Source organism: Rousettus aegyptiacus, unplaced genomic scaffold (genome assembly GCF_014176215.1).
Source record: "Rousettus aegyptiacus isolate mRouAeg1 unplaced genomic scaffold, mRouAeg1.p scaffold_m13_p_10, whole genome shotgun sequence".
In the NCBI taxonomy this organism is placed as follows: domain Eukaryota; kingdom Metazoa; phylum Chordata; class Mammalia; order Chiroptera; family Pteropodidae; genus Rousettus; species Rousettus aegyptiacus.
Genome location: NW_023416285.1, coordinates 69,262,465 through 69,289,920, shown reverse-complemented (window position 1 = coordinate 69,289,920; position 27,456 = coordinate 69,262,465). Strand labels below are relative to the sequence as shown.

The following is a 27,456-nucleotide window of genomic DNA, read 5'->3' as shown; positions in this document are numbered from 1 at the left end:
AGTTTTTAATTTTAAACATTTAAAATGATAAACTGCTATTTCAAATGATCTAAAATGTTTCATTAATCCTTTTTTAAAAGCCTATATCATTTTAACATATTGAATATTATTTTGTTCATGGGATTACCTGGTTGGCTAAAATATTTTAGTCACACTAGAAATCACTACTTTTTTAAACACAGTGTTGAAAAAGATAATTTGGGGACATCGATGAGGGTGTTCTGGGGTTGTGATGGGATGCCTATATGACTTCAAAGTTCTTATACATAGAGAAGCATAGCCCTGCTAAAATGGCTGCTTATGTCTAAGAATTCTAACTAAAGTTGCAATGCTGAGAACAACTTCTACTTCTCAGTTATTTGTCTGTGGAGAAACTTACAGGAAGGGAGGGTGCCATGTCAGATTAAGTAAAATATTTCCACAAAGTAGAATTCCAACATTAATATCTGAAATTGATACAATTTGGTTTGTTGGAAAGGTGTATGTTAATTAAATACTCTCCACCTACAATTTTTCCTAAAAAGTAACCTGGAGAAAAATGCTTACTAATCATGTAATACTTTGTACATTGTGAGCTCTCAATCAATGTATTTTAAAACATTAATTTTGAATATCTATTTGCTGTCTTTATACTAATCACTTTGTCCAATTCCTCATTATGGCAGAATTACCTGAGCAACATAACACAATGTTAATCAGGTTTAGATTTAAATAACACAGACTCATTCCTGTTCTCAGAGGTGAAATTTTGACTTTCATGAATAAGATAAAATAAGTAGGTCATTAAGAAGCCATATGTGTTTTAAAATACTCAAAAGTGTAATTGTGACTTTGAGGAAAAAAGTGATGCTCAAATGCCCTTTGTCCAATTTATCAATTATTTTATGTTAATATACTTTTAGGTGTTTATAGGCACATTAACCTTTACAGACTAGAAGAGCTAGAAAATATTTCTACATAACACTTCATTGTTGTAAGTATTTTACTATATTACTATGTCCACTACAATAAAGAACTCTGAAACATTGAACAAAAACCAATGAGTAAGCATTACAAGGATGTCTCATCATCCTTATGAAATACCTGTAGAACCACTATGTTTTGTATATTCATATTGAAGTGTTTAAACTACTTGTGAATTTTTAAATTGTCAAGAATGCATTGACAAAAGCACAGCCAGGCCAATATGAACTAAGACAGACTGAGATTCTAGCCTGCAGGAAGTAGCTAGTGAATCTGCTCAGTAAGCAAGTAGGGCATATTCTCACTGCTATCTTCAAAAGTGACTAAGATAATGATAAAAAAGAAAAAATAACCCAGAGGGTGTCAAGGACCTTTTGACAGATAGATTTTGTCTCCTGTTACATACGATCTCCTCACTCAAAGGGATTCTTCAAGGCCATCATTTACTGAGCCATAGGATAAAAATGTTCTGTTATATGCTCTCTTTAGGGTATTGGCTGCCAACTTTGATTATATTTACATTTTTGCAACTAAAAGAGATTCTGAATTTTTCCATAGTAATAAAAATGTGTCCACAAAAAACTTGCCTTTTAAACTATAGTTACAGAAGTTCCTCCCTCCATTGGCAATTTTCATGTAGTTGTAAAGTTCCCTGTGGCAAGGTCAAATTAGAAATCAACTTGCTTCCTTTTTTGTTTGTTTGTTTGTTTTTATATTGGAAAGTAAAAACCTTTCTCGTCCTTAACCTATTTGTTTGTTTGTTTTTTTGTTTTGAGTTATCACCTATTCCATGCTAGCAGTTTCATATCCCACAAGACATATCTGTTATTAAAAGGTGTAAATCAATGTTTACTTAGAATTTTCTGACTCACCGATCCTTTTCTCTCTCTCATAGAATAGTATTCTCAGAGCACTGAACAGATTGGGAGTTAAATCTTAGTCCATAAAATCAAGTTTTTCTATGCTGTTGAAAACATTATATTACAATTGTCAAAAGTAATCTTTGTTGATTTCTTTCATTAGGAAATTAAAAAAAATTAACATGACTGACTTCAGAGAAAAGAGTTTTTTGTTGTTCAGCTTTTTACATAATATTTCAAACCTTATATATCCAAATGGGGAGGTAACTGCAAAGAGTGTAATAGTGGGAGAAAAGTGATCAACTTTAACTTTGTAAGAGGAAAATAATAATTGCCTCGAATCATTTGAAATGCTGATATGTGATCAAGGGATTTGGTTTATTCCTTTAGTGTCAGGTGTCAGAACTAAGGGAAATTGGTGGAATCTTAGAAAGTCAAGTCCAATAGAATCAATCACAGTCTGAAGTAGACTCAATCATCATAAATTGCATATTATTACAGATTCTTATATTGAATGGTTGGACAATATACATATGAAGGTATTCTCCAACCTCAAAACTCTAAGATTTCACAACTTTTATAATTTGAGGAAGCTATAACCTTAATCTAGAAAATTAAGCATTATTCAGATTTTTTTTTTTTTTGAAACTCTACTAGAATAGCCTTCAGAGCCCATTTCTTTCTTCTATGAGAAAACCCATTTAGAGTTACAAAAATTTCTTTCTTGGGTTTTCTTTTTTCTTCCATTTTGCATACCTTCAAACTGTTTATCATCCTACTTGTTTCCTCTCCACTTGTGATGCAGTTGGATTCATAGTACTTAGCAGATCTTTGAGCCAACAATCTTGATTATCTGACTATTTCTGTGCTGGTGATGGCTGTAATAAGATCTTTGGGGCAGAGAGGCTGTGATGTAGTCCCAGTCTAGAATAGGAAACCATCCAAGAAATTAATTAGAGTAAATATGGCTCTTGATTATGTTTATTAGACAACAAGAAGACTGAATGTCAAAAACTAATCATGGAAGTATTACACTCTTTAAATTCTAAGATTATTATGACATCTATTATTATGGCTAAATAAATAAATGGCATTCCTAATAATGCTGAAGTTCAGCTAGGTATAGGACGTGCTATTTTAACCAAAAAGTTGACTATATTTTAAAAGTTAATTTACTTTTATATATTGTATTTTCGTTCATAGAAAGTTCTTAAAATGCCAGTGTGAACTCTGAAATGAAAAATATGTAAAGTCATATCTTCTCAAAATTCATGGATATTTTCTTATATCATATTTTTATGTAGCAGAGAGCAGTGGCCTCATGAGTTAGGGCATTAGAATGCCATGCTATATGAAGCAAGAGTAGAGGAGAACCTGGATAGTAGAACTCCATGGGGTTTGAATGTAAAGGATCAAGTTGGTTCTTAGCAGCTGGGGCCTAACATAAAGAGATTGAATTGCAGGTAGAAAGAGAAGAGTCTAATGGGAATGGATACGAGGAAAGGCACTGACAGAAGACAACATATATTAGCAGAAAGTGCTTAAAATTACTGCTAAAAGACGTTTTAGATCCTATGTTGTTTTTGGCCAGTTTATTTAGTCTATATATGCTTTCTTATCTTTATCTGTAAATCAGAAATAACTCTACTCCACAGTGGTTAGTATTTAGATAAAACGATGTTCATGAAAGCATTTTAAATTATTCTAAGGTTATAGCATTAATGATGTGGATGATATTGATTGTCTTAAAATTGTATCTAATATACAACACAACTAAGAATTAAAGCTAATTACACTAGTGAATGTTCGAGGGCAGTAGCAATTTCTCCTAAAAAAAGGCTGTGTTATCTTATCAACTGCCTTTAGCAATCTTAGTTATATATTAACAATTTTATTTTTCTATGACGTGTGACTTGGGCAGAAGTTCTGGCTTGAAGGTTGAGACAGGGAAAGCAAAGAGTAAGTAATTTTTTGATAATAGTACAGCTGAGTATAGACTATCTCCATATCCTAATGTTTTCCTGATTTTCAATCTTGCCATCCTCACTCCCCCTTTGCTTTTTAAATTTTAACTCCATTATAGTAAGAACACATAACATGAAAATTCCTCTCATAACAGATCTTTAAGTATTAATAATTACATGCATAATTTTGTGCAGATCTCTAGAACTTATTCATCTTGCATATTTGAAACTTAATACCCATTAATTAGCAACTTTTTATTTCCTTCTCCCTCCCAGTCACTGGTAACAGCTATCCTACTCTCTGCTGCTGTGATTTCACTATTTTAAGTACCACGTATAATCAGAATCATGCTGTATTTGTCCTTCTGTGACTGGCTTATTTCACTTAGCATAATGTCCTCAAGGTCCACTATGTTGTTGCATATTGCAAGATTTCCTTCTTTTTAAAAATCCAAGTAATATTCCATTGTTGAATATATCATGTTTTCTTTACCCATTCATCCACTAATTAACTGTTAGGTCGTTTCCACATATTGGCTATTAGAAACAATGCTGCAGTGATCATGGGAGTGCTAATTTCTCTGAGATTCTAATTTCAATTCTTTTGGATAAATACCCAGAAGTAGAATTGCTGAATCATGCAGCAATTCTATTTTTAATTTTATGAAGAACCTCCATACAGCTTTCCATAGTGGCTACACCATTTTGCTCTTTCACCAACAGTGTCCAAGGATTCTAATTTCTTCACATATTTTGTAATATTTGTTATATTTTACCTTTTTTTTTTTTATAATAGCCATTCTAACTGGTGTGAGATACTATCTCGTTGTAGTTTTGATTTGCTTTTCCCTGATAATTTGTGACATTAAGCATCTTTTCATATATGCCTGTTGGACATTTGTATGACTTGGTTAAATAAATGTTGACTGTCTCTGGGGAGCCAGTAACCTCAAAAATGATGTGGTAGCTGACAATTGACTCACGTCTGGGGCCTTGTTTGTTGCTCTCGATATGTTCTCAATGGTTTTTCACCAATGCTATTTTCTCTTAATGTCACTTTCTAACCTGCCCCTACCCAGTTTCAAAAGTTTAAGAAATGATTCTTATTTGAGTGTAGTCCTATTTAACATTAGTTAAGCTTGTGTGTATATGCAATTGATGTGTCTGTGTTTATTATGTATATACATCAGGTATCCTGTCTTAAATACCTTAATTTATAGAAAAAATATATAGAATATGTCAAAAATAATAAGTTTCTAATCCTACACTTGACCTGTTCTATAACTTGTAAATTTGCTTCTTTCTACAAATGTTATAGAACTACAAACATTAATTGCTGTGCTACAAACATTAATAGCACAGAAAGCGGCAATGATTACAAAAATGTATCTTTTCAATTATACCTTTAATCTGTATATATCCTTTTATACTGACAAAAGCCAAAAAATTAAGAAGTCAGAAAGTCTGTGTTCCAGAAAGCTCTTTAATTGTCAAGATTTGTTGTTGTATATATTGATGCTAATGTTACTAAATTACAAGGTGCATTTTTCATCTTCAATGAGAGATCTTTCCTACTGCATTTCTGTAAAAATTATAAGAAATGTTTGAAAGACAGATTTATGTGTGGGTTGAAAATTGCTTAGTTGTTTAGAAGTACATGCTATTTTCAGTACATACATAATGGTTTTCATCAAAATTATTAAGAATTAATCTCCCTGTGTCTTTACTATGTAATCCTTTAAAATAGCTACATAATTTGAGAGATTCTGATCCCCAAGAAGCAAACTGACCTGCCTCATTAACTACAGGATGATTTTCCTGACATTGATGTTCTCATTTCTAATAAATGATTAAGAGCAGGTCTCTGAATCTAAAGTGAATGGGTTTGAATCCAACTCCGCCATATATTAGTTCAGGGCTGAGTGTTGATTGATATACATCAGGATGGTTCTTTCTTTGTTCTGATTGTTAGTGCCCATGCTGCTAGTATATATTTTGAATATTAACTCTGATCAGCTATGCAAATAATTTACTTAATTCATTCGTGCCTCAGTTTGCTCAACTGAGAGATAAAATTGATATCTTGTCTCATTGGACTACTGTGAGAAATAAACTTATAAGTACCCGGATGGTATTTAAAAAGTTTCTGTCACAGAGTGAGCACTTACTACATGCTACATATCATTCTTTTTTTTTTTTTTTTCAAACCTTCCTCTGGCTCCTGATCTTATGCCTTTGTTTCTCGCTTTCCCAATGTTCTTCCTGAAATTATGCTCTTACAGAATGTAAATGTAAAGGAGAAGAGTGGAGACAGGAGAAAAAGTAAAGGTAGGAATACTAGCTAGGAGGTTATTTTAATTGTTTTTCATGAGATAACAAAGAAGAGCTTTATCTAAGTTAGTCGTTGAGAGATTAAAAAGCAAGGACTAATGATAATAGCAGACATTGAGCATTTATAATATGCAAAGTGCTGTTTTAAGTGGTTTCTTACATTTATTCACAGATTTTGTTCTAGGTACACTTATCAACAACTTAAGAACACCAGAGTTTACTTTGGTTAAATAATTTGTCATTTAATCAGTGACATACTTGGAATTTTAATCCAGGTGTCTGAGAGACCCAAATATGTGCCCTTAACAACTATATGTTGCTTCTTTCCGGGGGGGGGGGGGATGTATCAAGGCATTGAACCTGAAGGAAACAATACAGTTTAGCTGATATTGTTTGAGTTATTTGAAAAAACTGTCAGAAGATTGTATTTTTTAATTGTTTGGCTTATTGTTTTAAGTAGCCAAAATAAAGACTTTCATTAAAAGCAGCTTCCTTTTTGACTCTTAAAAGGCATAGGAGTCTTATCAACAACAAAACACTGGACAGTAATAAAGGAGGACTCATTAATTCTATCTCTGTACACAGGTTCAACCATTAGCTACCTGGAGTTGTCCCATACTATTTTATCTGGGTGCAAGATAGTAATGGCAAAACTGTTTTTTGAAAATAACTTTTCCCATAACTCCCTTTTATTTTTGCTGCTTCCTGGTCACTACTATCTGAGGAAATTAAATGAAATAAAACTTGCCTTTTTTGTTGTTGTTGTTCTGAAGGAGAAACAATGACAGATTTCTTTTACAAATAGTTCTCTTCTTTGAACAAAAGAAAATTCACTCCTTACCATACTTTACAGCAGTTCTTTCTGTTTATTTCCCTGAACTCACACATTAGTTAAATCAATCATGGAATCCACATGGCAAGGGCTGATGATAAGCTTGAATTTTGGTTGATCTAATTTTTCTTGATTACGAATATTGGAAAGAGACTGAGTTTGGGAAATAAATGTCTCTAAATAGATTTCTATTTTATAGGTATCATATAACATTCTATACTCAAAGGTTTAAGAGGAAAACCACAAACAGTTATACCTGCAAGCATAGACATTATGCATGTATAAAAATACAGATATTCGTATACACAATTTTGATAAATTGCATTTGTTTTGGATAGATTCAACAATCTGTAACATTTTATAAAATGTCAAGGCCTTATAAGGAAATTTTCTTTTTAAGTATTAACTCCTTTCAATCCAGCGCATGTTTCTCTTCTTTTCTATAGATTTGGTAAACTTCCACCCATGCTAAATATAAAAGATTCACATTCAAGAGTATCCATAGTTCAGTCATGTCTGAGAAGTAAATAATGTTTTTATAACTTTTATCCCATAAATATGTATCAAAGGCCCAAATATGTGCATTCCCCTACTCACTATAAATAAAGTGATGAGAAAAAAATCTCTCTGCTTGTGGATGTTACATTCTGGTGGAGAAAGACAAGCAATAAATAAAAAAACAAGTAATGTGTCATGATGATAAAGGCTATAACAAACAATGAAGTCAAGCAAAGACAATAGCTATCAGGCTGGTATTATATATTGTGAGTCTGTGGTTAAGAAAGACTTTCCTAAAAAATTCCTTCACCTTTTCATGAATTAACAAGATTTTTCACTCTTCTCAATAGAAGACATTCCAAAAAAAGGAGACAACAGAAGGCAAACCAACACCTAATTTAATGAAGCCTGGACACAAATCACACGTTTACCTAGATCACGTAGAGGTATATTTTTATTAATGCTAAAGCCCTAAGTGTGCTATTTTACCTAAGGCCAAAATATTTAATAGAATTTACTTTTCCAGTTGCACTTTAAAAAACAAACCAACTAGTGTCAAAGAAAACAGAAACAGAATGACTGGGAAGAGTAAACTTGTTACTGATAGACAGAGTAAAGGTCAAGTAGCTCAGACTTTTTTTTTTTTTTTTTTGCAAGGGATAGGTTTTTCCCACAGTTGTGGAGAAAAAAGGTGCAAAATGGATAGAAATATAGCAGAGGGCACTTGTCTTGATGCTCTTGTGTTTCTCCCACTTCAGCTGCATTAGAGTATTCAACAATTGCTTAGATCTTTAATTCCATTTGAAAAATCTATTTCTAGAAATTAGTACCTAAGCACTGTTTTTAAAGGTGATCAAATAAGCATTTCTGAAATGCTGGAGTAATAACCATCAAAAATCCACATGTCCATGAAAGCAATGAGAATAATGGTATAAATTTCTAAAATCAACTATTTCAGAACTCTCTCTGTAAATTAAGCAAATACTTGTAACCATCTAAGGAAGCATTTATTATTATTATTTTTAATGGCTGAATCTTGGTACAAATGGTGTGCTTTGTAGTATTTTAATTTACTCTATCCCCATTCTGTGTTCCCCAGGTCCACAGAGGCCTTGAAAAGAATCTCACAATCACAGTAATTGTGAAAACCAGGAGCATAGCAGCCACTGGAGGAGGCAAACAGTTTTGGAGCTCTCGGAAAGTCCAATTCCTAGAGACATCATGATTTAACTCATTTGACAGGTCCTTGAAAAACACAATTCATAGGGCTTGCCTTTATTTGACCTAAGGCAGCACTCACTTATTGAGAAAAGTTCTATCTTCAAGGTTTTTAAAAACCAATTAGTGGCATTATTTAATATCACAATTGCCTGAGTTGTGATACTATCTGGATGTAACAAGGGACTGGCAAAGGTCTCAAATGAAAAATTTTAGAAATTAGATATACAAAGGAGGCTTTAAAAAGCTTTGACATATTTCTGGTTGATCTAGTAGGTTGCTCTCATACACAAAGCTGCCTAAGAAATACCCGATTTGGCCCAAATCTCTCACGTCTAGCTCACCTTGAAACTCTGCGCAAACAGGAAATAAAAATTAAGATAAAATTGTTAAAAACTGGGAGGTTAAAGACATATCCTAACACTAACACTTTAAGTCTTGGAGTAAAAACTGAGAAATTTATTGGTTTAAGGCATTTAAAGAAATCCCTGTCAATCATTAACAGGTGATTAAATGAACCAAGCAGAGACTTCAGTGACCACATATGACAAAGAATACAAACTTTATAGAATTATCTCAGGATTGTCACTAAAGAATAAGAAATAGTAGTAGCAGCAGCAGCAGCAGCAGCAACAACAACAACAACAACAAACAGCAATAACAACAAACCCTGGGAAGGAGGAAAAATCTGATTTTCAGGGTTGCCACATTATATTACTTAAAATGTTCAGTTTTCAATAAAATCTACAAAGACACAAAGCAGGAAAATATGGCCAATAAACAGGGGAAAAAATCAGTCAATAGACTTTCTCCCTAAAGTAGCCCAGATGTTGAATTTACTAGACCAAGACATTAAATCAGCTATTATAAATATGTTTAAAAAAACAAACAGAAAGGTAATAATGTCTAAACATTAAAAATAGTATAAGAAAAATGCTAAATAGAGATATCAAAAAAGGGATAGAAATCTTAAAAGATTCACATATAAATTCTGGAAGTGAACATAACGGAAGTGAACATTTCTCTAGAGGAAGTAAAAATCTGTTTGAGCAGGTAGAAGAATCATCAAACTTGAGGATAGGCCAATTGAGATTATTTAGGCTAAAAACGAATATGAAAAAAAAAGAAAAAAGAAAAGTGAACAGAGCTTTAGAGACCTCTGGCAAGCCATCTGGAACACCAATAGATATATTATAGTTGTCTCAGAAGAAGAAAAAGAAAAGGGGGCAGAAAAAGATTTGAAGAAACGACTAAAACTTCCAAAACATGATGAAAAACATTAGTCTATACATCCAAGTAACTCAATTAATGGAATAATGGACTTAAAGAGATACACGGCAGGTTGTAGTTAAACTGTCAAAGGCCAAAGCCAAAGAGAGAATAGCAGAAAGATATCCAGATGTCTACATACAAATGAATGAATTTGACCCCCTACCTCATATCATATGTAAATATTAACTGAAATGAAACATAGACCTAAATATAAGAGCTAAAACTCTAAAAATTTTAGAAGAAAACATAGGAGTAAGTCTTCATGATCTTGTTTAGGCAATTATCTCTTAGCTATGACACTAAAAACCTGTGTGTGTGTGTGTGTGTGTGTGTGTGTGTTTGCATATTGAAAACTTGCATATACAAAACTTGTATGTGAATGTATCTTCATAGAAAAATTATTCATGTTAACCAAAATGTGGAAGCAATCCAAATGTCTATCAATTGAAGACCTGATAAATGAATGTGGTATACCAAGGCAAAAAATAGTAATGGAGTACTGATACATGGTACAACGCGAATGAACATCGAAAACATTAAGCTAAGTGAAAGAAACCAGTCACAAAATACTGCATATTGTATGATTCCATTTACATAAAATGTATAGTATAGTCAATTTCACAGAGACAGAAAGTTGGTTAGTGGTTGTCTAGGGCTAGGGATGTAGTGGTCGATTGGGATGGGAGGCAAATACTAACAAGCCTGTGTTTTCCTTTGGGTATATAATTTTGGTTAGTGATTAGAATGTCCTAAAATTACAGAATGGTGATGTTTGCACAACTCTGTAAATATACTAAAAAACAATGAATCGTACAGTTTAAAGGTGATTTTTATGGTATGTAAACTGTAAGTCAATAAGGCTATTATTGAGGAAAAATGTTTACAACATTTATCTATTAAATTCATCTAGATTTGTAAATACAACCAAAGGTATTAATTTAGAATGAACTAAAGCATAAATATATCAGTATAATTAGTGTTTGTCTTAAGTGATCTTCTGGTCTCACTGTATTTGTTATTCATCTGTGTTTTTCTGTGCCTCAAAGTACTCAATGGACCATTTTGACATCCATGCTTGAAGATTTATTGTATTAATGTTGGCAAAATAATTACAGCGCAATTTTAGTTTTTCTCTCATTCACATATTTTCTCACTTGCATTTCTATTATTTTGGCTATTTTTTTTCTGTTCCATGTGAGCTAAGGGCATTTATTCCACTCCAACATGCATTGTCAAAATTACCTATTGTAATCATATAGATTCTGTTCTCTAAACTATAGCTCATAAGAAGATAACAACTTGTATTTGCTTCCTGAAAAAGTTTTGTCAGAAAAGTTTATGTTTACCTTTTTCATTACATTATTTTACATACCACATTCCCACCTCAGGTTCCTATATATATATTTTAAACTGTAGCAAGTCCACTTATGGGTGTATTAGTTCTCCCGGGGGGGGGGGGGACAATAATACACACACACACACACACACACACACACACATACACACACATATACGCACACACATATATACATACACATATATACGTGTATATGTATACACACATATATACGCACACACATATATACACATATATACATATATATGTATACACACACACACACACACACACACATATATATATATATATATATATATAGAGAGAGAGAGAGAGAGAGAGAGAGAGAGAGAGAGAGGGAGATTTGATATATTTGATATGTGATTAGGTTCCCAGGGTTATAGAAGCTGAGGACTCTCACAGTCTGCTTTCTACAAGCTGGAGAACCAGAAAAACTGATGATATAGTTCAGTTCAAGTCCAAAGGGCCACTAATGTTAAGTTTTAGAACCAAAGGCCAGAAAACCAGAAGCTCTGTTATCTGAAGTCAGGAGAAAGTGGACATTGCAGTTTAAAAAAAGTGAGTCCGCTTTTTCTCTGCCTTTTTGTTCAGTTCAGGCCCTCAACAGCTTGGATAATTGCCCGCATTAGTGAGGGTGGATCTTCTTTACTCAGTCTACTCATTCAAAAGCTAATCTCTGCCAGAAACACCTTTATGGATATACCCAGATAATGTTTTACTAGCTATCTGGGTATCCCTTAGCCCAGTTGGGTTGACTGGTAAAATTAACCATCACAATGGGTGCTTGTTACAAGACATGGAAAAATACACTATATCTCTAATGTAAGACTGAAACAGAGAGTGCTTCTGGAAGTGCCCGAGCCGTATTCTATATTGAAGTGGCTACATAGACAAGTACATGTGCATTCTATTCTTTGTATCTCATAGTGTGGTATATTATTATTAGACTTTAACCTTCTTTGAGTTTCTGTTGAATTAGGGGTCATGGGCAAAAGCTACAGATGACACATGTTTAGGTTCAAAGAAATTTACCGGTGCACCTTTCTCTCCTGGGTGGGGTAGGATACAGGTTTTGCTTTAGTAGTTTTCCTACTGCTTCTCATATTGGGAGAGATTTGGAGGATGGTAGGGATTATTCTAATTGAAACATTCTGAGCTTAAGAGCCTCAGTTTCAGTCTTGTTGGCATGAAAATTTACTGTTCTCTGAGGTCTCTTTGCATATGGGCACTGAGTTCCCGTGGCTGCCTTACCACTAGTGCAAAACCTACCAGTCCAGAGAGCTGTTTTCTAGGCTACATGAGGACTTGCTATTGGGCTCATGCAGGGAATCAACTCTTTTTCTCTTTAACTGTCTTCCATACTACCTTGGAAGTTATCTAAAGTTTCCTCCCCAAATTTTTCAGTATTTTGAGTAAGCTTAGTATCCAAATTAAGTTTCCCAAAAGTTTTATTAGAATGTGAGGTTACTAATGAATCTAGTATTGGGAAACATAAGTTAAATAATTCTGATTCTGCCTAAATTTCAGAACTTGAGTCAAGTAATTTCTATCCGATTTATTTCATCACCAGCAAGATAAGGATGTAAGAAAAGATGATCTTTGATCCCTTACAAATCTATGATTTTCTAATGACATAAAGCATTGAATAAATTTTATAAAGGAAATAACTCAATTTCTATGCATCTATATAGCATCGCTTTACAGCATTTTTTAAAATTAAAAATATTCCTCTTTTTTCTAGATTTCTACTTACCTTATTATCCTTGTTTCTTAGAAACTGTAAGCACACAAAGTAAGAGATTGCTTTAGAAGATAGTGTGTTAAATTTATCTTGCTGTAATTTAAATTCACTAAATCCAAATGTCTTTACCGTAATTGTATCTCAAAAGTTCAACAAACTGCTTGTCATTTTTTCTCTTAATAGATATAAAATTGGCCATTAGAACAAAACAAAACAAAACTTTATAATACTTTATATATACAGAGGCTGAATAAAAAATCACTTGTATAGCTTAGCTATCTCTAGTAAAATGATCACGTCATATAATTCTATCTGTACTTAGAAAATGTAAACCTTTTTTTGAAAAGCATTTGAGCTATTTGATAGCACAAACCATAATTTCATCAGAATGTAACTGTATGCACATGTTTCCAATGAGTTATCTATCAGTTATCACAAATAGCAACAAGGATCTTAGAGCTATGTTAGAAAAATGTGTAGGTGGAATTTGACTCTAAGAATCTCACTTGCTCTCAAGAGAACACCAACCATTCCAAATCAGTATCACAAACTCTAAAAGACCAGGGGAGTGGGAGTGAGAAGTGTGCTAGAGTAGGAGACACAGGGGCGAGTACACAGGTGATGGACAGAAACTTAGCTATTGAGGAAACCAAAATCAGATGCTTTATTACAGCTAAGGACAAGGAAAAGCCCCATGGCTTTTAAAAAACGATTTTTCTGCCAGCACCATACAAGTCTTACAAAGAAATATGCTACTAGGCAACTCACTTAAAAAGACAGAGAGTACATTTTCAGATCATTTCAACTGCAAACAGTCGACCCTTTCCATTGAGCAGTGGAGTTAACGTAGCCCGGAAGCTCAATGTTGGATTTGCAAATGCAGTTTATTTTACAGAAATACAACATTATAAAAAGCAGGCATCACCTAATCTACTCTCCACATCCCTTCTGGGTCAGACCATGCTATGCAGGGTGGCAGGGATGTACCCTACTGCTTTGGAGGGAGATTCCAGAGTGGTGGAAACTGCTTGTACCACGTTCTGCCTGCCCTGCGCAAGCATATGCACTTGCACACTCACATACACACACACAGGCCTGACCACTGTGCAGGCCAGCAGTCTGTCTGGGCCCAGCATGTACTGGACAGGTTAAATGGTTTCAGCCCAGGACTCCAAATCCTTCATGTCATCTTCCTTCTTCCTGGTGACTTTTGATGGTAGGGCAATAGAAGGAATATTTGGTAGAAGGCCTGTTTCAGGTCCACTTATTTCCAGTAAATTCTTGTCTAGTCCCTCCTGTTCTAATTCTTCTATTTCTGCCATGAACATACCCTCCTCAAAGTCTTCTGCAAACCCTACAGGTTTTGAAATAGCTGTTGAAATCTCTGCAAGTTCTTGCTGGTCAGCAATGTCCTACATTAACTCATTAGCTTTATCAATGTCTATGTTGTCGTGGGCAACTTTCATGATCTTGGCAGCATAGCCCGTGTTCTTGAGCACGTCGGTGTTGGTGTTGGCGCTCTCCAGGGCCTCTCGCTGGAACTTACTGGTTGATAGTTTGGCACCCATCTGCGCCAGCTGTTTCTCATACTTCTTGCGCTTCAGTGCCTGAAGGGCTGCACTTGTTTTTGGTGCAGTGCTGCTTGGCGGCTGTCAGCTTCTGCTCGATATTCTCCAGGAATTCTTGCTTCTTACTTAGTATCTCCTCAGTGTCCCCACAGCCGCTGGATGGCCTCCTGGGTGGTGGGGGGAGGGGGGAGATGTTCATGTGCCCCAAACAGCTTCGGAAACACCAACTGATTACTGCACCCTCAGAATCCGCTCTGGGCCAGCTCTCCTCCAGATCTCCTCCCAGTTGCTCCCTACAGCCACAGGCCTTTCCCAGAAACATAAACTTCTAAATATCCCTAATAAAAAGCTAACATAAACTAATTTTAGGTGACAACAGTAAAAGACCATATCTACATACGTTTATTGGGCTTGAGTGACTCATTCAGTGTTGCAATAGATATTTATTATTCATCAATAAACACATAAGATAAACTGGGCAATATGAGTGTCTTTAAGCACAAATTAATTTACACTATTGAAACAAGTTTTTTCAGAATGAGTAAAATTGCTGATAGTATTTCAATACAAAATTCTCAAGATTTTTTAAAATCATAATGTACCTCTATTAGTACTCAGAATTAATGTACTTATTTCAAAGGTTTTGCCATTATGTTAATTTAGGGCTAATGTAAATCAATGGAAAAGAGATTTCTAAATCTGAATTTAACTGTGTGTGAAAATCTATTTAGAAGTAGCTAGTGTTTGGCAGCTCTTTTAGTGGCCTCAGAGTAGGAATTTTTTTTAAAAAAATTTCTGCCTAGTTGTTCATTTGGGATGAAGACTTGTTTTTTTTTTTTTTTCGTTTTTTGATTTTTTTTTCTTAAAAAATATTGGGATAACATTGATTAATAAAATCAAATAAGTTTCAAATATATAATTTGACGGTATATTGTATATATATTGCATTGTGTACTCACCTTCCAAAGTTAGATTTCCTTCCGTCACCTAATATTTGACCCTTTTTATTCCTAAGTATCTCCCCCTTCCCTCTTCCCTCTGGTAACTGGTAATCCACAGTCTCCTGTCCATGAGTCGATTTGTCATGCTTGTTTTTTGCTTTTAGTTTTATATCCCATATATGAGTGAAATCATATGGTTTTCAACTTTTTCTGCCTGATTTATTTTGATTTCACTTAGCATGATTATCTCAAGATCCATCCATGTTGTCGCCAATGGTAGTATTTCATTTTTCTTATGACCGAGTAATATTCCATTGCATATATGTACTACATCTTCTTTATCCAATCATTTATCATAAGACACTTCAGTTCCTTCCATGCCTTGGGCATTGTGAATAATGCTGCTATTAACATCGGGGTACATATATCTTTGCAAATAAATGTTTTCAAGATTTTGGGGTAAATAGTCAGAAGAGGGACCGCTGGATCATATGGTAATTCAATTCTTATTTTTTTGAGGAACTTCCATACTTTTTTCTACAGTGGTTATACTAATTTGCATTTCCTCCAAAAAGATATGAGGGTTCCCTTTTACCCACAACCTCTCTGACATTTGTTATTACTTGTCCTCTTAATGATAGCTGTGAAATGCTATCTCATTATGGTTTTGTGTCGGGAGCCATTTTGAGGAAAACAAGGCTGTTTGTTAAGGAGAATGTTTTCATGAAGTTGGCCAGCTGTGCAGTCTGCTGACTCAGGAGTAAGTGCACCTGGTGTGGAGGTGGGAAACAGAATGTTACAGAGTTTCTGTGATTGGTTGTTATTTAGAGGTGTTTTGCTTCTTACGCACTCAGTAGGGTATAAGTATGCGTTACAAAATAAACTCGGGGCTGCTGCAGTACTGACTGTGAGCTCTACCGAATCTATCTTTTGTCTCTGTCTTTTTTTTCAATCCTCACTCTCCATCTTAGGTGGTATTCGACCTGGGGCCGGCTGGCTCCAGCAGTTTTGATTTGCATTTCCCCAATAGCTAGTGAGGTTGATCATCTTCTCATATGTCTGTTGGCCATTTGTATGTCTTCTTGGGAAAAGAATCTCTTCAAATCTTCTGCCCATTTTTAAATTGGATTGTTAGTTTTTCTGTTGTTGGGTTGTATAAGTTCTTTATATATTTTGTATATTAGGCCCTTTTATAAGGCATTGTTTGCAAATAAAGTCTCCAATTTGAATGATTCTCTTTTTGCCTTATTGGGAGTTTCTTTTGCTATGCAGAGCTTTTTAGTTTTATATGGTCCAATTCATTTATTTTAGCTTTTACTTCTCTTGCCTTTGAGGTCAATTTCACAAAAATCCCCTTTAAGTCCAAGGTCCATGAGTTTCATTCCTATGTTTCCTTCTATGCAATTTATTGTTTCAGGTGTCCTATTCAGGTCCTTAATCCATTTTGTGTTAATTTTGGTGTGTGATGATAGACAACAGTCTAGTTTCATTCTTTTACAGGTGGCTTTCCAGTATTCCCAGCACCATTTATTGAAGAGGCTTTCCTTTCTCCCTGTATATTTTTGGCTTTTTTTGTTGAAAATTATTTGCCCATATAAATATGGGTTTACTTCTGTATTCTCAATTCTGTTCCACTGGTCCGTGTGTCTGTCATGCTATTTTGACTATTGCTTTGTAGTATAATTTGAAGTCAGGCAGAGTGTTACCTCTGGCCTTGCTTTTTTCTCAGAATTTCTGTGGCTATTCAGGGTCTTTTGTACTTTGACACAAATCTGATTATTTTTGTCCTATTTCTTTAAAAAATGCTGACGGGCTTTTGATGAGGACTGTATTAAATCTGTATAATGCTATAGGTAATAAGGTCATTTTAACTATGTTGATTGTTCCAATCTAAGGACACAGAAAATCTTTCCAATTTTTTGTGTCTTCTTCAATTTCTTTTCATAATGGCTTATAGATTCAGTGAATAGGTCCTTCACATGTTTCATTAGATTTATTCCTAGGTATTTTATTCTTTTTTGTTGTTGTTGTTGCAATTGCAAAAGGAATTGTTTTTTCATTTCTCTTTCTGAAAATTCATTGTTATAGGAATGCTATGAGTTTTTGAACCTGATTTTGTATCCAAAAACTTTACCGATTTTGTATCCAAAAACTTTACTGTATTTGTTTATTATTTCCAATAGTTTTTTAGTTGAGTCTGTAGGGTTTTCTACATAGAAAATCATGTCATCTGAAAAAGTGATAATTTGTCTTCTTCATTCCTTGTTTGGGTGCCTTTTATTTCTTTCTTTTGCCTGATTGTTCTAGCTAGGACTTCCAATACTACATTGAATAATAGAAGTGACAGTGGACAGTCTTGTCTTGTTTCTGATGAAAGTTTTCAGAATTTTATCATTAAGTACGATGTTAGCTGAAGGTTTGTCATATATGGCCTTTATTATGTTGAGGTACTTTCCTTCTATACCTATTTTATTAAGTGTATTAATCATGAATGGATGCTGCATCTTGTCAAATGCTTTTTCTGCATCTATTGAGATAATATATGATTCTTAGTCATTATTTTGTTTCTGTGGTATATCACGTTAATCAATTTGTGCATGTTAAATTATCCTGGGATGAAACCCACTTGATCATAGTGTATACTCTTTTTAATGTATTGTATTCAGTTTGCTACTATTTTATTGAAGATTTTTGTATCTGTGTTCATGACAGATAACAATCTATAGTTTTCTTTTTTGGAGGTTATCTTTACCAGGTTTTGGCATAAGGGTAATGGTTGGCCTCATAAAATGAATTAGAAAATATTGCCTCTTATTCAATTTTTTGGAAGAGTTTGAGAAGAATAGACATTAAATCTTTGAATATTTGGTAGAATTCACTGGTAAAGTCATCTTGTCCTTGACTTTTACTTTTGGGGAGGTTTCGAATGATTGTTTCAATACCCATACTGTCAATTGGTCTGTTTAGATTCGCCAGTTCTTCATGATTCAGTCTAGGAAGACCGTATATTTCTAAGAAATTGTCAATTTCTCCAGGTTATTAAAGTTGGTGTTATATAATTTTTCATAGTATTCTTGTACGATACTTTGTATTTTGGTGGTATTGGTTGTAACTGCTCTTTCATTCCTGATATTGTATATTTGTGTTCTTTCTCCCTTTAGTTAGTTTAGTCAGGGATTTGTCAATTTTATTAATCTTCTGAAAGAACTAGCTCTTCGTTGTATTAATTTTTTCTATTATCTTTTTGCTCTCAATTTCATTTAATACTGCTCTAATTTTGATTATTTCCTATCTTCTACTGATTTGGGGCCTTATATTCCTCTTTTTCTAGTTTTTTAAGATGTAAAATTAGGTTGTTTGTTTGGGCTTATTCTTATTTCTTGAGATAGGCCTGTAATGATATGAACTTTTCTCTCATTACTGTTTTCGCTGTGTCCCAAAAGTTTTGACATGCTATATTTTCATTCTCATTTGTTTTTATATATCTCTTGATTTCTGCTTTTATTTTTTCTCTGACACAGTCCTTCTCCAGTAACATTTGTTTAATCTCCACATATTTGTGGTTCTTCCCACTTTCTTTTTGCAATTGATCTCCAGTTTCAAAGCATTTTAGTCAGAGAATATGCTTGGTATGATTTTAATCTTAAATTTGTCGAGGCTAGTTTTGTGTCCCAATATATGGTCTATTCTTGAGAATGTTCCAAGTGCACTAGAGAAGAATGTATAAGCTTCTGTTTTACGTTGAAGGGCTCTGTAAATGTCAATTATGTCCAATTAGTCTAATGTATCATTTAAGCATGATAGTTCCTTATAGATTTTTTTTTTTGTTAAGATGATCTATTTATAGCTAACAGTGGGATATTTAGGTCCCCTACTATAATTGTGTTTTTCTCAGTTTCTCCCTTTAGTTCTATCAGTAGTTGCTCTATATATTTTGGTGCTCTCTGGTTGGGAGCATAAATATTAAAAAGTGTTAGGTTTTCTTGATGTGTGGCTTGCTTTATCATTATGAAGTGCCCAACATTGTCTCTTGTTTCCTTTTATCTTGAAGTCTCTTTTGTCAGATAAAAGTATGCTATACCTGGTTTTCTCTGGATGCCATTTGCTTGGAGTATCATTTTCCACCCGTTTTCTTGGAGTCTATATTTGTCCTTGTAGCTGAGATATACCTCTTGAAGATAGCATATGTTTGGGCTTTGCTACTCTATATCTTTCTATTGGTGAGTTCAGTCCATTTACATAAAGGGTGACTATTGAAATAAAATGTTTTTTGTAGCTCAGAGTTTCCATTGTTTCTTTGTTCTTGTGTTTCTATTTGTTATTTTAATTTGATGATGTTTTATAGTCCCTCTGTCCCCCTTATGTTTTATGTTTCATGTATGTGTCTCAGTTCTGGAGTTTTGGTGTGTGGTTACCATTATGTTTATGTAATGAAAAGTTGTATGTATACAGTAGTCCATTTTCCTCTATGTGCACCTTATCTCCATTCCCCTCTGAGGATTTGGATCATTACTCCTCCCCTCTTCTATTTTTGTTGTCTCAGATTATCTCTATATATGCTGAACATTCATTTCAAAGTTGCTGTAGCTGTTATCTTCTCTTTTTAGATTTCCTTTTTTTTGCTTTTAACCATTATGTAATATTTAAGCTTAACTACCCTGTTCTTAATAAGGGTTGCATTTTCCTGCTTCTGTCTTCTTGTTAGTCATCTTATTCATAGTTATATTTTTTTGTCCTTTTGTTTCAGGTAGAATGACCTCCTTCAGTATTTTCTGTAATTCAGGACTTATGGTGGAGAATTCCCTCAGCTTTTGTATGTCTAAAAAGGGCTTTATTTCTCCTTCTTATCCAAAGGAGAGCTCTGCTGAATATATTATTCTTGGCAGTAATTTCTTTTTTTCAATAGTTTGAAAATTTGGGACTGTCCCTTCCTTGATTATAAAGTTTGTACTGAGAAGTCTGATGATAGTCTAATGGATTTTCCTTTATAAGTTATTGCCTTCTTCTCCTTGAATATCTTGAGAATTCTTTTTCTGTCATTAATTTTTAACAATTTTAATATAATGTATCTTGGAGAAGGCCTTTTGGGTTGAGATAATTAGGTGTTCTGTTTGCTTCTGATTCAAAGATCTAGTTCTTTCCATACGTTTGGGAAATTCTCATAGACTATTTGTTTAAATAGGCTCTCTGTTCCCTCTCCTTCTCTTTTCCTTCGGGTATACCCATTATTCTCATGTTGCTTTTTCTGATGGTGTCAGATAGTTCTTGTACAGATCTTTCATTGATTTTCATTCTCAAGTCTCTCTCTTCTTCCTCTTGCATTGTTTCTAGATTTCTGTCTTTGATATCATGAATGCTTTCCCCCATCTGGTCACCTCTATTTCCTAACATTGCTATTTCATTTTTTTATTTCTTTTAATATGTTCTTCATTTCCAGAAGTTCCATTTTGTTCCTTTTCGGGGATTCAATCTCCTTGGTAAAGTATTTGTTTTGTTCATTTATATTGTTTCTAATTTCTTGGAATTGTCAGTCAAAATTTCCTTGCATCTCATTAAGTTTTTTTCCAGAAGTTCAATCCTGAATTTTCTGTTATTTAAATCTCTTATTTCTATGTCTTAGAGCTTATTTTATGGAAATTTTTCACTTTCTTTCTGAGCTGTCTTTCCACCTTGGTTGTTCAAAGTATTTTGTGTACATTGTGTTTCTCTGCCTGGACATTAATGGGAGAACTTTTTAATAATTTTTTTTTAAGAGGAAATTTATTATATAGTGATCTCTCTTTTAGAAGTTGATAAGAAGGGGTTTTTCTTTTGGTTTCCAGTAAATGGTACCTAAGCCTCTTGGATCTCTGTTTTGAAGCTAAAGATGCTCCTCCCTCTCTGGTGAGCTGTGTGTTTCCTCTGAAGTCAGGTCCCTTGGTCCCAGGGTTCCACCCTTGTGAAAAGGTGCAATGGGCAATGGGGGTTTAAGTCTCTGAAGAGGTCCTGAAGTCTCTTTACTGCTCTGACAGTCAGATGCAAGGTTCTGCTGCTTCCCTCTGATTCATCCTGACTGAGTTGGAATGGAGCTGATTGGGAGATGTCTGCTGTGTGGGTGACTGTTTCCTTTCCCTTAGTGCTATACCCCAGGTTTCAGCTGTCTTGCTTCAATTATCACTGTGCCTGTTTCTGGTACTGGCTTTAGTATATGTTTCAGTACTGGTTGTGCAAATTCTCTTTGGGCTCAGTGTCTTGGTGTTGTTAGCTCTGAGAGGATATGGGGGGAGGCATGCTCTGGGTTGGTGGGAATGGTGTGGCCAGGCTTTGTTACTCAGCCTCCCACTTGGCAATGGCAGTTGCTAAGCCACAACCATCACCCCTCCACACTCAATCTCTGCCCTGCTCTCTACCCTAATCTTTGGGCTCCCCTACATGGAATATGTTGATCACTCAGGCAGCACTGCTCCAGGCTTCAAAGGCTTTAAAGGGCCAAGACCCAGCTATAAAATTTCCCCTCCCCCTCTTTCTGCATAACACAACTCCTTTGTTTCACACTCTTAATCTGCCTCCCAGTCTCCTGTGGCTTTGTTCACCTCTGGCTGCTCTTATATATCCTTATATGAGGTCTTTGCTGACAAATATCTGTAAAATGTTACAAAGATACCCCATGAAAAAAATTAGTGAGTAAAGTGTAATTCTAAATGGATAACTATAGATTTTTCTAGGCCTGGAATTTTTAACTTTGGCACACTTGACATTTCAGGCCGGATAATTCTTTGTTGTAGGGGGCTGCCTTGTCTACTGTAGAATGTTTAGCAACATTTCTGCCCTCTGCTCACTAGATGCCACCGCCTTTTCAGTTATAATAACCCAAAATGTCTCAGACAAGATCAAATGTGTCCTGAGGGTAAAATCACCCCTCCCTCTCCTTCTCCATTGGAAAAAAAAACTGTTTTAGGCAAAGCAATGATTTAAATGCTACTGCATAGTTCTGGTAGGGAATCCGTTGTGGTAGGAAATACTTGGAATAAGTTGTATGAGTTCTTTATGTGTTTTGGATGTTAATTCCTTATAAAATATATGATTTGAAAATATTTTCTCCCAGGGATGACCAGTAGTTTTATGTGCATAGAAGAATGGTTAAGTTCATTGGTATTTCTGTGAATACTAAGAAGCTGGGGTTGATCCTTCACAGCAATATAGCATTCTGAAGGCCCTTCATCCAGGTTTTCTGAAGTGTGTAGTATCATTTGTAGAAAGTCAGATTATAGACCCCTATTAGAAGTTTCCGAAAAGCCTATCAGGTTTCTACTATCTCATTAAAATTCTGTAAACATCACTAATACTCTCTTCAAAGTCTTTCCAGCATCTTCCCACTTCCTGGGCACTCTCCTTTTTCCAAAGCCACTGTCTTAATTTTTGTTTTTGTCATGGAGGAACTCCACTTCAAAATACCAAAATCTATTTGGTTATCTATTGCTACATAATAAATTATTTAGTTGCTTAAAACACTAATAAACTTTTACAATCTCACACAATAGTAGTGGTCAGAAATTCAGGCATTCATTACCAAAATGGTCTAACTTGGTAACTTTCATGAGGTTGCAGTCAAGATATCAGTCATGACTACATTTATCTAAAGCTTTCACTGGAACTGGAGGATCCATTTCCAAGATGGCTATCTCACATAGCAATTAGTAGGATTCTTTAGTCTCTTGCTGGCTGCTTGTAGCAGGCTTTACATGGACTCTCAGAGGGCTGCTTGGGAATCCTCATGACATGGCAGTTGGCTTCCCTCCAGAGTGAATGATGTAAGAGGCAGTAAGATAAAACTAAAAGTCCTCTATGAGTTTATCTTGGAAGTCATACTTGTTATTTCTGCCATTTTCTACTGCTTTCAAAGTCAATCCTACATTGTCTGGGAGAGTACTACACAAAGGTTGTTTTGTTTTGTCTTTATTATCAATCATATTTCCACCTCTTTGCGTGCTTACTACTGTTCAGTTATATGATGGGCTTTGTGTTCAAAGAGACGTTGTGTTGAAGCTCCAAATGACATCATCTTTTACCTGAAAAGCTTGGATTTCTTTTATTAAGCATATTGGGTGAGGAGTTTATAACTTCAATCTAGTTTGGAGCTGAGTTTGATCAGGGCTGGATTTCAGGTGTATTGAGACTTTGTTTACCTTTGAATTTTCTTTGCTCTGATGTATCCTGTCTAGGATTTTTACTGAAAGCCTGACGAGTTACTTCATCTTCCCTGAAAGATAATAAATGTACCATGGAAAAATATCTTAATGCATGTTAGGGTTCATGACATTTCCAAATTATACTAGTACTATATGACTGCCAAAAGTGTTTCTTTCCTTTTTCCCCAGTAGAGCATCACTTTGTGGGCCAAGCCATCTTCAGCTTGCCCAGAATTGGCAAGTGTTCTCATCGACTAGGATTGCTGGCAACCCTACTACAGAAGAAAATGTTTAGCAACAGATTGCTCTCTCACAGTTCTCCCCTTTCTGATATTCTGATGTTTCTGTTCATTGTTCACCTTTTCTACAGCTCTTTCTAATACTTTGGTATAGATAAATAGTAGCTGCAGTGGAAGCATAGTCTTCTGTAGAACCTACTACTGTTACACATGCTACTTCATTATCTCTATACTTCATTATCTGAGAAGAGAAAAGATAGGGGGCTGTCTTCCTTATAATTCGATAAAGTATTCTCTGATTTTTTTTGTATGTATAGTCTAATGAGCAGGCTTGTTATGCATATGCATTTGTGCCAATAGTGTGTGTGTGTGACTTTTGAGAACAAAGTCTCCAATTTCTTTGTCGGTGTTGTTTACAGCCCTTATCAATAACTTTAGTGCCTGACAGCATGTAAGGATCTTTTTAGCTTTTGCAGAAGTTCCTTTTGTACAATCATAAGAACATATGGCCTGTGACATGAGATTAATGTGCTCTGCTCCTTATTATAGCTGTAGTAATAGCAAGTGTAAAATTATGGTGTTTAATTGTAATAAGACCAACCTGACTGGGTATTAGGCAAGTATTGAACAGCTTTTCCAGCATGAGGATCCCGTAAGCTACGCAGCATCACAATTACAAACAAGAAGATCTATTCTCATAGTGTCTGCATGTGCTTTCAGAACGTATTTTTTAGGTTTTGATTGTCTCTTTACTTGAAAACTAAATTTACTTCCTAGGGCTCAAATGATGAAATCAGTCTTGGAAAATAGTGGCATATACTTGTCACAACTCCCAACAATTTCCAGCAGCTTTGATAATTAGAAGTCTCCTGAGGCTCTTTCTAGGTTTGATAATAGAGGTTAAGTAGCTGTGTTAATTACAGAAACCAGAAACTTATAAATCTAAATGGGTCACTAAGGCTATACCTTAAGGATAAAGTACTGCTCATTACACACATTGAAATACATGTCGTACATTTTGATACGTGCAATTACTTTTCTTCTTTTGAGGAAATCACAGAATCAAAGAACTGAGGCAAATTTTAGGGATTCCGTGAGAATAATTCTATTACTAAAAACCACCTACTTGTTCTATCACAGTAAACTCAGTAGGTCCTGATTGTTCGTGTGCTTCTTTTCATTCCTGCTCTCATAACTTCCTCCTACCACTTGTTATTATCTTTGACAGCACTCCACTCTCTTAAATTAAAAGCAGTCCCTTCTTCCTTTTCCTTTCCTTTCCTTCAACCATGTTTTGTGAGAACTCATATTTAACAACACCAAATTTCTTCCTTTTTCTAATATACTTCTTTCACCTCTTGAAGTTAACTGACCCTGGCACCCCATACTGTTATGATAATTTACACTTAGAGCCTACATTAAGGCTTGGTCTTTTCTTTTTATTTGCATTAATGCTAGATGTCTCAGATCCTTCATATTTATAATTCCATCTACCAAGGCCCCTCTTCTACTTGCTAAGTTATAGGAGGAATGGACACCATAAGTAGATATACGCCACTGTGCTGGGATATTGTGTGTAGTTGGCCCTCATATTTGATGAATTAACTAGAAAGTGAGTCAATAAATACTTTTAAAAATGTGGGCTATATTTCCTGTGTGTATTTTCTTACCTACTCTCTCTCTACAACCTTTTTATAATTTGTATCTCCTTTCCATGGAAATGTATTTCTCAAAAGACTAAAAGTTTTCTTTAGACCATTAAATTCTAAATCCAACAGTCACTTTTTATAACTCATTATGCTAATTTTTATGGCTTTTCTCTTTACCTCCTTTTGAAATCATCATGCCTTTTAAAGGAAAATAATACATTAATTCCTACCTTTTTTGTTGCTGAAATAAAGTGATTCCTAAAACTCTTATGTTAGAGTTTAATGCTTTACTTTAATAACTGAACATGATGTTAGCTTGTGGCAATTATAGTTATATAGTAGTATACACTCACACACACAGTTATCTTAATATGTATGTGTGTGTGTGTGTATATGTGTGTGTGTATATATATGTATATATATATATATATATAAAATTTTTCATATTAGATTATAAATTCCTTGTGGTGAATAATAATGACTAACATTTATAGACCAGTGACAAGTATCTTTCTAAGTGCTATATTCATAGCTTAGTTTTAATAACTATAAATAAGTTATTATTTCCACTTTATATTTTATTAATTAAATTATAATTAATTAATCGTTATTATTTAATCTAATTAATTTATTATTATTTGTTATTATTCTATTTTACAGAGGAGGAAACTGAGAAATTAAACAAGTGTTCGAAGTCATGCAGTTAGTAAATGACAGAACTAAGAGTAGAACACACAGTTTGGCTCAATAGTCTATGCCCTTACCCCTACTATAATGAACCTCTTACATTAGAACTTGCATTTTATTTCTCTCTGTGTCCTGGGTTGTTAACTCAGTGCATGAGATATAGTGGGTATGAGTGTTGCTGCAGATTCAAGGAACCAAGGTAGACAGTACGAGGCTTGGATAGTTGAAAGGAAATGTGGGGAACCGTAGGCAACTGCTACATAGCTCTATTTCACCAAGAGTACAGCCAGACTTGCAGGGCACCGGTGTCTTTATATAAACAGGTTAAACAGTAGTGGTACACTTTCAGAAGCCCGTGAGTGCATACTGTGCACATGGTTTCATAAGGGAGAGAAGTGCTGAGTTACTTCCACTTGGAAGTTGCTGATGGTGTTTGGAACCTGACTACAGCCATCTTTCTTTCTCCTCATAGTGTGTAATATATTTTGGGGGGGGAAATTAGATTGAATTATTCATAAGTCCTTTATTTTACCTCTTTGAGAATCATGTAGGCCTATGCCACAAAATCTGAACTAAAAGTAAGATTTCTATACACTTTCTTCAGAACTCTTTTCACTCCCATAAAACTTTATAGAAACACAAGGTTTTACTTTTATTATCAATAGCTTTTATTTGATTGAGTCTACTAATAGTTGATATGTTATAGTTACTATACATTTTTACTATTCTGATTTTAATTATAATCTCATATGTCTTCTAGGTAAATTGAGAGTTAAGGTTTGATTTCTGTTTGCAAATCTGTCACTAATTAGCTGAGTGACAATAAACAAGTCTCTACTCTTTTCAATATAATATATTAAGCATGCAAATTTGATTAAAATAATCTTCAAATTTCTTCCAGTTGAAATTCTTATTTCCTGGCAACCTAATATTGATTCCTTAATAGAATCACTCATTTAACAAGCATTTATTGAATGCCTACTATGTATAAGAGATTGTAGACTATCTTCAAAGATAGGAAGACAGGGGAGAAAATTAACATTTTTTTTTTTTTGTATTAACAGGTTGCATTTTTTTTCTGAGAATATTCCTTGATATTTACTTGAAAAAAATAGAACCAATTTGCTTTTCTGCAACCTATTGAGGTATCTGTGATTCCAGATTCTTC

At 34.4% G+C, this 27,456-nt stretch overlaps 1 pseudogene; it reads right to left on the bottom strand.

Annotated features, from left to right (window-relative positions):
• Window positions 1-14,184: 14,184 nt before the first annotated feature.
• On the bottom strand, window positions 14,185-26,758 carry LOC107503933 (annotated as a pseudogene).
• Between the last annotated feature and the right edge of the window lie 698 nt (window positions 26,759-27,456).